A 13,302-nucleotide genomic window follows, 5' to 3' on the forward strand; every position below is an offset into this window, starting at 1 on the left:
AAGGGTATTAGCGTTAGCTACTAATGCTTATTCACCTCAAATTAGCTTTAGCTGCTAATGGTAGCCTACTTAGCATTAACTCCTCACTAATATAATGCTAATTCACATCAAATTAGCATTAGCTGCTCATATTGTTATAAGGAAAGAGAAAACGGTATTAGCATTAGCTACTAATAATTATTCAGCCCTAATTAGAATAAGCCTCTAAAAGCAGCCTACTTAGCATTAACTCCTCACATCGTTGTTACCCAACGGAAAAGAGTATTAGTATTAGCTACTATCATTTTTAATAAGTAAGAGAAAACAGTGTTAGCATTATTGAATAATGCTAATTCACACTAAATTAGAATTAGCTATTTACAAGAGCGTACTTAGAATTAGCCGCTCACATTGTTAAAAAGTAAGGGAAAACAGTATTAGTATTAGCACATAATGCTAATTCACGTCAAAGTAGCATTAGTTAATAATGGCAGCCTACTTAGCATTAACTGCTCACTAATGTAATGCTAATTCACATCAAATTAGAATTAGCTGCTCACATTGTTAAAAGGGAAGGGAAAACAATATTAGCATTAGCTGCTAATAATTATTCACCTAATTAGAGTTAGCCCCTAATGGAAGCCTAGTTAGCATTAACTCCTGACATAGTTATAATGCAGGGGAAAAGGGTTACCATTATCAGATAATGCTAATTTACATCAAATTAACAATTGTTAATAATGGTAGACTTCGTATCATTAGCTGCTGTCATTCTTACAAAGCAAAGGAAAACAATATGAGCATTAGCTGCTAATGCTTTTTCATCTAAAATTAGCATTAGCCACTAATGGCAGCCTACTTAGCATTAACTCCTCACTAATATAATGCTAATTCACGTCAAATTAGCATTAGCTGCTAGCATCAGCCTACCTAGCACTAGTTGTTCACATTGTTAAAAGGGAAGAGAAAAAGATATTAGCATTAGCTACTAATAATTATTCACCCCTAATTAGAATTAGCCGCTAATGGCAGTATACTTAGCATTAACTCCTCACATTGTTATAATGTAAGGGAAAAGAATTAGCATTATCTAATAATGTTGACCTTGGCCCACTGGAAAAGTTCAGAACTAAAGATTTAGGAGTGTTTCTCGATAGCTCTTTCTCGTTTGAGAAACAAATGAATTCTGTTATTAAAACCAGCTGTAAGGTTTATATTGTTGATTGATGCTTAGAAATATTTACTCATATATGCTTAGAGTTTTATAATCGATTGCATAATGATAGAGGTTTGATCCTTAGTAGTCTGTAAAGACTCTGTGTGCCTTCCAGAGTGCTCTGGCATGCACACACCACTTGGGGCCATGAGAGAGGTCGTACCCTCTCTTACTGATTTATGGTGTAGGACAGGGGTCTCAAACTCAATTTAGCTGGGGGCCGCTGCAGGCAGAGTCTGGGTGAGGCTGGGCCGCATTAGGTTTTCCACAAGAAAGGCATGGTTAAAAAATTCCAATCTTCTCAAATCTCTTTATTTTTATTTTTTAACACAAAATATGAAAAATAAATAAACAAATTAAGAATTAATAAGAAAATAAATCAATCTGTAATACATAAATAAAACAATAATAAGATATTTTTCAGTCTTCTATATCTGCTGTATTTAGATTGAAATGTCTGTATTAACAGTTCTATAACCTTCTTCTGAACATGAATGGAACACTGTAGAAAATGAACTGTTCTTCTGAACATGGCTTCTCTTGCCTACTCCTTGCTGCTAGAGACCTGGCAGCGTTTCCTCTCGCATAGCCGAGCCAGATTTGGCCTGAGGGAGGAAGCAGTTGCGACCCTCAGTATGTCTTGAAGATGATCATCCGTAAGTCTGGACCTGTACTTGGACTTATTGAAGTTCAAAGTGGAGAAGAGCTTTTGGCACAAGTATGTGCTACCAAAAAGGCACATGGTCCGTTTGAACATTCGGGAAAGCCGAGGGAAACTAGGGCTCAATTCTCTCAAAGATTGTCCAAGCTTGTCTGCTTTTCCACTCACCTCCCTGAACTTTGCTTTGAGTTCAGAGTTGCACTGCAGCTCAATGAGCTCCATTTGAAGCACAGAAGGGGCATCTTGCACATCAAAGGAGACGGGGTCCGCAAAAATGTGAAAGGTGGCTCTGTGTGTCTTGAAGTCAGCAAATCTGTGATCAAATTCCTCCTGTAGCATCAAAATGACATCAACATACTCGTCAGCACTGAATGGTGTGCCTGCATCCAGGAGTGCCTTGCATGCTGGGAAATGGCAAAGGTTTGTCTGAGAGAGCTGAGCTTTCCAGAGCGCCAGTTTTGTGGAGAATGCTCTCACGTTGTCATAGGCAGCACTGACAAGTTGCCCCTGGCCTTGTAACGTCTTGTTCAGTACATTAAGCTCATGTGTCATATCAACAAGAAAAGCTGAGTCCATGAGCCATTTGGGATCAGTTAGCACAGGAACACTAACTCCATCCTTCTCCATGAAGGCTTCACTTCTGCTCTCAACTCAAAAAGTCTCTTTAATACATTTCCCCTGCTGAGCCAACGTACCTCAGTGAAGTCGAGCACATCCCCATATTCTGACTCCATTTCCTCTAAAAAAGCTCAGAACCTTCGGTGCTTTAAGCCCCTGGATCTGATTTGGTTGATGCATTTCACAACAATAGACATCACATTGTCAAACTTCAGGCATTTGCTGCAAAGGACCTGCTGATGGATGATGCAGTGCAGAGCAATGGCCTCCTCCACGCCTTCCTCTTCCAGTTTGTTTTGTGCCACCAGTCCATGTTTCCTCCCTGTCATTGATGGCGCTCCATCTGTTGTTATTCCAACAAACCTCTTCCATGGCAAACCAACATTCTCAATGGCATCACACAGCTTGTAAATATCTGCTGAGCGGTGGTCTGGCCATGCATTGGAATTACTGTGAGCAGCTCCTCCATCACTTCAAAACTGTCATCAACACCACGGACATACATTGGGAGCTGGGCAGTGTCGGTGATGTCTGTGGTCTCATCAAGAGCGACTGAGTATACACTGAAACATTTGGCTTTCTCACACAGTTGGTCAGAAATGTCACTTGACAGGTCAGAAATGCGATCTGCTGCGGTGTTGGCAGAAAGGCTGATGTTGCTAAACTGACCTTTCTTTCCCGGACAGACTATATTTGCAGCCTGCAATATGCACTTTTAGACAAATGCACCTTCTGTGAATGGCTTCCCTGCTTTAGCAATCATCTCACTAACCACGTGGCTCCGACTGCTGCATTATTCTCTTTGGTTGCTTTCTTGGAGAAATCTTGCTGCCTCAGTAGATCTGTTTTAAGACTGGCAACCCAGTTCGCTCTCTCGTCTCCCTGGTATTTTGCATCCAGCTCAGCATGTCTAGTTGTGTAATGACGTTTCAAATTGTATTCCTTGTGCAGCGCAACTTTCTCTGTGCAAATAAGACAGGTCGGGGTGCCCCTGTGCTCAACAAAGAAATATTGCATTTCCCACTTTTCCTGAAATTGTCGGTGCTCATCACCAACCTTTCTCTTCACCGCAGGCTTTGAAAAAGACATGTTTGGGGCTATGTGACATTTATAATTCTACTTGGTGTCACTGTCGCATTGAAGTTTCAATCAAGCGTTTAGCCGACGGACGGGGAACGTCTCAACGCGTAGAGAACGTCATTTCTGCTTCTTTTTCTTGCAACCGTAGCACGGCGATCGGCAGATAAAAAGCCGGTAGCAGTCTCCTTTGTTTTTACGCTCGATGTTCATGTCTTTCATGACGACACGAACACCGTGGCGTTTGCAGATGGTAGAAAGTGCAGGGATAGCGAGCGCAAAAAAGGCGACTGCTCACGGCGCCGGGCTGTTGTTACAGGAGAAAGAAGCGGAAATGACACCGTGACATATAACAAATAACATCAGCTGTTTCTGATGTTAGTTGTTTTGACTGCTTTTACATTATATTGAAATATATGTAATGTTCATGTTTGCTGCAATGCAAATGCAGTGATGCAAATAAAAACATCGAGCCACAAATTACGGTGCGACCCTATAATTAGTCCGGGTTACCGGGGACTGTTGTTGCCGATGAACAGGTGTCGCTATGTGACTGCAGACTAAATTGGGCTGCATTGAGTTCATGACTTTTCTTTTATCCCGCCGCCTACGCATCACTGTGAGAGTTAATATGAGATCTCTCTCTGTGGAAAAATAACTTTAAATCCCACTGACGTGTGTATAAATCTATATACGTATAATGTCCCGCTGGGCAGCAACTTAAAAAAACAACTTTTTTTGAAGTGTTGTGAACGCAGCGCGCTGGGGCGAATGTCGGCGTTTGCCCAATAGAAAGGAGGAAGCCAGCCAGGCACAGGAAAGAAAGAAACACTCCAGGGCAACGCTGCTGGAACTTTGACTCATTGAGAAATGTTTCCCTGCTTGCATCAAGCCCGGCTGGTGTCCCCTGAGATCCATATCCCACCCTGATTGGTGGGTTAATTCAGCTCCGCCCACAACACTGTAAAGTGTCATACATTATCAAACTAACATTACATTTTCATATTAAGGTGGGGCCAAAAACTATCGTCCTGCGGGCCGCAATTGGCCCGCGGGCCACGAGTTTGAGACCCCTGGTGTAGGAGGACACCTACTCTGTGTCTGGTTAAGTATAAGAGCCCTTTGTTAGGGGGACCGCTGGACTCTTAGCACCAGCTTTGGGGTCACAGGGTCACATCTGGAACACACACACACACACACACACACACACACACACACACACACACACACACACACACACACACACACTATGCACAGACTGGTACTCTTTGTTCATACCTGTGTAAGACGTCATAATGAACTTGTGCATATTCATGTAAGCTCAATAAAGAGCAGTGTTACGAGGGAGCAGACGAGAGCGACTGAGGTCAAGTGAAGGAACGGCGCTGTCACAGTTCTCTCCCTCATCAATTGTCTGGTTCCAGCGGTGGGTCTGTGCTAGACGACCCATCACCAGCTTTTTCCACTGGTTACCAGTACGTGGTAGAATCCACTTCCAGATCTGGTTGTCTTTAAATCTGTGAATGGATTGGCTCCATCTTATCTCTCTTTAACAAAAGAATCCAAGTGGAGCCCTCAGGTCTGCAGATAAGCAGCTTCTGACCAGAACTAGACGTAAAAACAGAGGTGAGCTTTATCGATGGCTGCAGCCAAACTCTGGAACAGTCGCCCTTCACATCAGGTCGTCACCAACACTGGACATTTTTAAAAGCCGGTTGGAAACACATTTGTACTCTGTAGCTTTCAATCCTGACCAGTCTTTATAGTCATTACTGTGTATGTTTCCTATTTTCTCTCTACTCTGTGCAGCACTTTGGCTCAAGCTGTTTTTAAATGTGCTGATAAATAAATGTAGATTTCTTTGAATAAAACAGTGGAGCCGAGCTTTGAGCTCAGTGTGTAACAGTGTGTGTGTGAGAGCCATGTAATGTCCATGTGTGCATGCTGACTGTGCTGCTCTGACCCCCCTCCTCCTTTCAGGGTGGAGCCTGCTGGAGTCCGATGGTTGAGACCAGGTCTGAGGAAGTGTAAGTGTGTTTTTAATGGGATTCATGAAAACAAAGCAGCACACATTCAACCATCTTCATCATGTCAGGAGTCATCATCAAAGTGTCAATCAATGAACAGATGATGGATCAATAACTGCAGCTGGATTGTGTTTGTTCTCTCCATCAGATTCCTGTCAACTCACAATCGACACAAACACAGTGAACACAAAGCTCCAACTGTCTGACAACAACAGGAAGGTGACACGTGTGGAGGAGGTTCAGTCATATCCTGATCATCCAGACAGATTTGATGTTTATGAACAGCTGCTGTGTAGAAATGGTCTGACTGGTCGCTGTTACTGGGAGGTCGAGTGGAGAGGAGACGTTTTTATATCAGTGAGTTACAGAAGCATCAGAAGGAAAGGATACAGTGCTGACTGTTGGTTTGGACTCAATGATCAGTCCTGGAGTCTGTGCTGCTCTGATGATGGTCCTGGTTATGTCTGTCACAATAAGAGACAAACATCCATCTCCTCCTCCTCCTCCTCCTCTGTCTCTAACAGAGCAGCAGTGTATGTGGACTGTCCTGCTGGCACTCTGTCCTTCTACAGAGTCTCCTCTGACACTCTGATCCACCTCCACACCTTCAACACCACATTCACTCAAACTCTTTATCCTGGGTTTATGTTCAGGTCTCGTGGTTCCTCAGTGTCCCTGTGCTGAGTGGAGTGTACAGAGTGTCTCCTGTTACAGAAACACTCTGACTGTTGAACAGATAGTTCAGTCTGTACATGTCTGTCTCTTTCACTCACAAACACGTTTTCAGATTCATGGATTCAATCAGTTGATGTTTGAAACTCTTCTAAATGATTCCTTGTAAACTTCTTCCTCTTCAGTCACAAACAAACAGGAAGTGATGTCACATGTGTTCCTGTCCACACAGCAGAATGAGTCTATTGCTGACAGTGATGTACAAACAGAGTGAGCATTTCTGAGGCCCAAAATAAACTGAGTAGTTCACTGAATGAACAATGGACTGTGAGCTCAGTTCCTTCATCATTAGTATGGATTATATATGTATATGTATTATATTAGTATCATATATATCAGGTGCTGCTGCTTTCAGTCATTGTGCAAATGTGCTGTTTGTAAGCTTGTAAAGCTGCAGTCAGCTGAGACTGAAGAAGTCACCTGATCAGTGAGCAAACGTTTCTGAAAACGTCCAGATGAACAGAATCAACCTTTTGGGATCAGCCAGCAATGCAGCATCATTGTTGTTCAGCTTCAGAGGTTTGCAGGAATGAACTGATGACCAGAAACAGCTGCAAAGTCCAAGAAAATACCAGCTGGAGTTCAGCTGCATTTGAAGAAGTCAAAGAAAAGTAAGGATGGCAAAGGGCGACGTTTTCTTCCAAAGAGCTGCAAACATGGTCGACGCCTCATTAGAAGAATCATCTGGACATTTGTGAGGAACTCTAACCAAGAAAGCAACGTCACACAGATCCAACAGACAGTTTCCATGACTGCAAGTGTTGAGTGGAAAAATGCTACATTGCATTATTGCATCCTCTCACCACAGGAGGCGCTGTTGGCACCACTGATTGCTGATCAGCTGTTCTCTGATGATCTGATTGATACTGTGAATAACGGGACTCACTGAACTCTGTGACACAGTGAAGATTACAGAGTTTAACTTCACCCTTTAAGACTGACCACAGAACCAAGTCCGCCAGAGCTTTTGTTATATGTTTACATGCTGTGGAGCCATTTGTGGGAGCATTTCAAGTTGCTATACATCAATACAACTGTTATAGCCCTAATTTTAATAATATGTATGCATTAAGTCCATAGTAACTACATAAACTGCAAAAACAACCTCTGCTCATCCATCTCTGTGTGTATCAGGATACATTTGGTTCATAATACACAGAAAAATCAGAGTTATTACCTGTAATAAATGTGAAAGATTCCTGCAGTGATAACCAGGCAGGACTGAAACACATCCAAGCTGTCACCACGGTAACAGCACCGCCCATCCACAGGTGAGGGGAGGAGCAAAAAGAGGGACTTTGACCATTTTATACTAAAAACACTCAACTAATGTTTCTAATATGAAACAAATAAGCCCACATTAATGTGAGCGTTTATTAAATAATAATAATGATGATTTCCTCCTGATCTCATTTCCACAGCAGAGAAAACTGTGGTGTATATTGAGGTGGAGGGTGTGGTCTGTGGCTCAGGTGTAGAGTGAGGGTGGGGTGCACCACAGCAGCATGCTGGGACTGCTGAGGGTGGAGGAGGGAGTGATGATGACATCAGAGCTGCAGCACAGAGACCAGTGAACACACAGTCTGTTCATCTTTGCATAGATACAATATACAGCACAATATTGAATGACAGACACGCTGTGGGAGCTTCCACAGATACACTGACGTCAGCATCCAGAGTCCTCCTGCTGCTCCCCCCTCAGAGCCCCGTGATCAGCACCAACACATTCAGTTAGATGACAGAGTCCAGCTGCAGCTAGAATCAGCTCCCCTCTGTGAACAACAGCACAGCGTCAGTGTTTCACACTCAGTGAAAGGAGGAAACAGCAGAAGAACACCATGTGTGCTACGTTTCCCAGGACACACTACAAACTGCACAAATACAGAGCAGCACGTGGAAGGACCTGGAGCTGCATTTACAGAGCTGCAGACAGCGTGATGTCCTGTATGGACAGGTGGAAGGAACCAAGTCCTCAGCTGGAACACTCGTGTTTGTCCACAGACAGGAAACACAGCAGGAAACTTCCTCACAGAAGTGCAGCTCATGGATAACACACTTCCTGTCAGTCAGAATGAGGCTGCAGCCAAACACAGAAAGGTGTTTTTGTCCAGATGAGCCCAGAGAAGAAACACGAGTGTTCACAGACATCAGAAGCTCAGAGAGGTGAAACATGAGGTTGGAGTCCTCGTCAGCATCCAGAAGAGCTGCTGTGAAACCCTGAGTACTCATGACAGACTCTGATGGCACAAACACATCATGATTCAAACAGAAAGACAAACATGGAGCTCCTGATCCTCCTGCATGAGAACAAGCTGACATGAGTGCTGTGTCTGAGAGTGTCTCCCTGTCACAGTGACAATAACACAGCTGCTGCTCACAGTCATTAAACTGACCTGAGGTCAGCTGTGCTCCTTACATATGAACCATGTGACCTCACATCAGTGCTGTGGATGACTGTAGTCATAGAAGAGTAGAGCTGTAGCAGGTGGTGTGAGGAGGTGGTGGTGTATTCTAGTTAACGCAGTACTGAAACACTCCAGCAGAGGGCGCTGTTAAGTCCTTATTGTAACACAGTTACTGTGTGCAGTTAGACTTCATACATAATCTGCACTTATTTCCATCAGACATGCTGTCAGTAAATGATTGGTTTCTATTGATTCTACTTCCTGTTGACTCGTTTGATGACAGTGAAACAATCACAGCTGATTGTGTGATGATGTAAACTGTCACTGTTACATTCAGTGTGTGTGACATAATGTTAGTGCAGGCTGATAACAGCCTGGTTCTGTTAGAAACACATGAACGTGTCCATAGATCAGTGTGTGTTTAACATGAGAGCTTCAGCCCTGCTGATGTGTTAAATAAAGACATGCAGGAAAACTGATGAGACTCTGAAATAACTCTTTATATTTATAATGTAACTCTGCATCAAAAGAACAACAAAGGATCCCAGACAGGTTTCTGTGAACAAAGACCATTCTGATGTTTCTGTGTTTCTAACACTTTGACATTATTAGTAAACAGACTGCAGTGAGCAGCATTTATAAAGAGCTTCTATATAAAGATATGACAGCTGTTTGACAAGTTTATCACTCTGTGTTTGGACCTGATCAGTCCAGCTGTTTACTTGAAACATGTTCATTTACCTGTTCTGTTATATTCATGTTCTTGTCTCTGTTGAAAACACATTTTAATGTCCCTCAGATTTTTCTCCCAGATGAATAAATATAAAAATGACACAAACTGACTGCAGCTACTTTTTGTCCTTTCTGTCAAAAACCTTCATGTGACTCATGAGAGACACGTTTCAGCTGTTTGTGACAGATCAGAGGCCAACAAGTCATTTATAACACTTTCCATCATTGTTTAAAGTTCTCAGTGTTTCTGTGTTGCTGCGTATAGGATCTCCCAGCATCATCACTGTGCTGTCCAATCATTGTGTGCGAGGTTACCCTTATAGTGCGATGTGTGTTTGCACAAAGAGAAGCATGTGTGTCAAATATAAATAAGCACAGAACAGAAACAGCTGCTCGTTTCTTCTGTTTAGAGTCAAGTTAGTGTTTTGTGTCTTTGTTTGAGGCCTGATGTCGAGCAGAGGTGTGTGTAACTGCACTGCTCTGTTATATGTGTGAAGTGTGTGCTTCTCTTCAGCATCATCTTTGTCACTGCTGATTCCTTTGTGTCATCATGTGTTGAGAAGAGAGAACAGTTATAACGGAGGAGCAAAAGGAAGCCCTGAAATCTGCATCAACAAGGAAGTGTTGGCTCACCAGTGATCCCAGCAGAGCCACTGGTTTGGCTCCAGTTGTTCTAGATTCAATGATGTTGTTGCTACAGATACATGTCAGCATCTTTATTGAATTTAATATGAAGCAGAAATGGTGTCATTAGGAGAAGAAGAGGAGAACAAGTCCGGCGAGGAGGCAGCAGCTCTTAAAGATGAAACAGCAGCTCAGCCCTGAGCTCAGAGAGCTGCACATGAAAAAGCTCCTCAAGCAGATCCTGTCAGAGGTTTGTCATCAACAGGAGGAACTGTTCACATCATAGGATGAAGATGCTGTCAGCTGGATGAAGAAGGTTATTTAATGCAAACGTTCACACTGAAGTCAAATTGTTGTCGTGTTGAACAGATTCATGTACTGATCGTCTCCAGAATGTTAGAAGAGCTTCAATGAATCATTAGAAACAACTTACAGCTGCACAGCTGTGTCAAACACATCTGTGTGTCATTGTGGGATTGTTGTGTTTCTACATGTGACACACGTCTAAAACATGCACACAATCTGAACACAAACAGGGACTCATGTGTTCCCACAGCCAGATGCTGAGAGCCATTTCCTTGTAGTCCTGTGTCTACATACATGAACCATTAGATGTTATTGGAATGATTGTCAGCTCTGATAGTTTCATGTGTGTTTAGCTGGACGCTGTTTGATCCTCGACATGTTTAAAGGTGTCCAGTCCTGAGACACTGGGGCTGGAAACAGCTGTGATGTCATTGGACTGTCACACAGACAGAAGTGCATGAAGTGAGCAGCCGAGGAGCCGCTGATGTTTTGGATTCAACAGCATTTGAAAGGTCGACACAGACACATTTGCACACAGAAAGCTGAATCTGTCATATGCCACAGTGAACTCACTGTTCAGTGTTTTTCAGGAAGCTTCTTAACTGCCTCTGCTGCCAAACAAGCAGCTGATGTCCTTGAGAAGAAGCTGAAGAAGTCTTCAACAACAAACACAGGATACCAAAATACCAAAAAGTTCTACTTTGGTTTCATCTGACCACATGACATTCTCCCAATCCTCTGCTGTATCATCCATGTGCTCTCTGGCAAACTTCAGACGGGCCTGGACATGCACTGGCTTCAGCAGCGGAACACGTCTGGCACTGCGGGATTTGATTCCCTGCCGTTGTAGTGTGTTACTGATGGTGACCTTTGTTACTTTGGTCCCAGCTCTCTGCAGGTCATTCACCAGGTCCCCCCGTGTGGTTCTGGGATCTTTGCTCACCGTTCTCATGATCATTTTGACCCCACGGGATGAGATCTTGCGTGGAGCCCCAGATCGAGGGAGATTATCAGTGGTCTTGTATGTCTTCCATTTTCTGATGATTGCTCCCACAGTTGATTTCTTCACACCAAGCTGCTTGCCTATTGTAGATTCACTCTTCCCAGTCTGGTGCAGGTCTACAAAACTTTTCCTGGTGTCCTTCGAAAGCTCTTTGGTCTTGGCCATGGCGGCGTTTGGAGTCTGACTGTTTGAGGCTGTGGACAGGTGTCTTTTATACAGATGATGAGTTCAAACAGGTGCCATTCATACAGGTAACGAGTGGGGGACAGAAAAGCTTCTTACAGAAGACGTTACAGGTCTGTGAGAGCCAGAGATTTTCCTTGTTTGAGGTGACCAAATACTTATTTTCCACCCTGATTTACGAATAAATTCTTTACAAATCCTACCATGTGGATTCATGGATTTTTTTTTCACATTCTGTCTCTCACAGTTGAAGTGTACCTCTGGTGCAAATTACTGACCTCTGTCATCATTTTAAGTGGGGGAACTTGCACAATCGGTGGCTGACTAAATACTTTTTTGCCCCACTGTATATATATATATATATATATATATATATATATATATTTTTTTTTTTTTTTTTTTTTTTTTTTTTTTTTACATACATAGTTTTTTGTTGCCTTATGGTTCCAAGCGCTGTCACCAATCTTTGCATTTTGTTATTATCTCATGACACTTGTTTAATCAGCTACCATCTCTCCTGTGGACTTTCTAATGTCTACAGTCTCAGACCAACACAGCCCTGCCCTTCCCATATTAGATTCTTGATGAATGTGTGTTGTTGTTATTCAGCCTGGTTCAATGTGCCCCTTTTTAACTTTGAGCACCCGCCCCTTTAAACCTCTCTGCACAGCCCTGCACTGAACTCACTATCTTCTCCCTCTAACAGCCTCCACATGTTCTCACTGTAATTTCCCCTCATGAATGAATTTATGCTGCACTAATGTGAATGTTTGCAGGGAAATCAAACGCATTTCACACGCAGTACTCGAGCTGACTTACCTTTGTTTGAATGACGACTTGTACGCGCTGACTCCACAGATAAGGTACGAAAATATATCAGGCTACGTCTTCAGGGTTTCTACTCCACGGCCGTATTTCATACGGGTCCACATTTCCACTGCACGCTATTTTCTGCAAGTACCGCCGCTTCGCCTCTGGACGCAATCGGTCTCTATACAGTCCATTCTCTTTTGAGCTGCTTTTAAGCATCTTGTAATCGTCGTTCCAACACAGTGTGTTTGTTTTGATTCGTAGACCTCGAAAATGGTGCCGCGCTCCCACAATGCATTGCGGCGTGACGTCAACTCCAAAGCCCTATAGAACATGTTCTTTTTCATTGTCAAAATGATCAGGAATAAAGAAGAAAACTGATTCAAAACCTGTGGAACCTGCCAAAAAACAAGTTTTACTGCAAAGGATTTCTAGATGTGAAGGTTTTGTGGCTTTTTTCAGTTTCTAAAACAAACTCATTTGTACAGAAGGATATGAGGATGTATATGTCCGGTGGTGGGTTTTTTTCTTCTTGATTTAATGTATTCATTTATCTCTTCACTTAATCTTTCTTTATGGTTTTTTTTTTTTTGATTTGGCATGAGCGATTTCCGGTCCTCACTCCAAGCCAGTTGGTGGCGGTAATGCACCACATGTTCTATCACAGCTGCGTCCGAGAGGACAGGAAACGTCTGTATGCGTCTGCAAACCAGGTAACTACACTCAGCTGAGCCTCTCTGCTAGTCGTTATTAGTGTTGGTCAAGTTACTTGAAAAAAGTAATCAGTAACTAATTACTGATTACTCCCCCAAAAAAGTAATCCCGTTACTTTACTGATTACTTATTTTCAAAAGTAATTAATTACTTAGTTACTTAGTTACTTAGTTACTTTTTAAAAACACGATTTACAACCTGAAGAGGTGATAAAG

Source organism: Maylandia zebra, linkage group LG2, assembly GCF_041146795.1.
Source record: "Maylandia zebra isolate NMK-2024a linkage group LG2, Mzebra_GT3a, whole genome shotgun sequence".
NCBI classification, from domain to species: domain Eukaryota; kingdom Metazoa; phylum Chordata; class Actinopteri; order Cichliformes; family Cichlidae; genus Maylandia; species Maylandia zebra.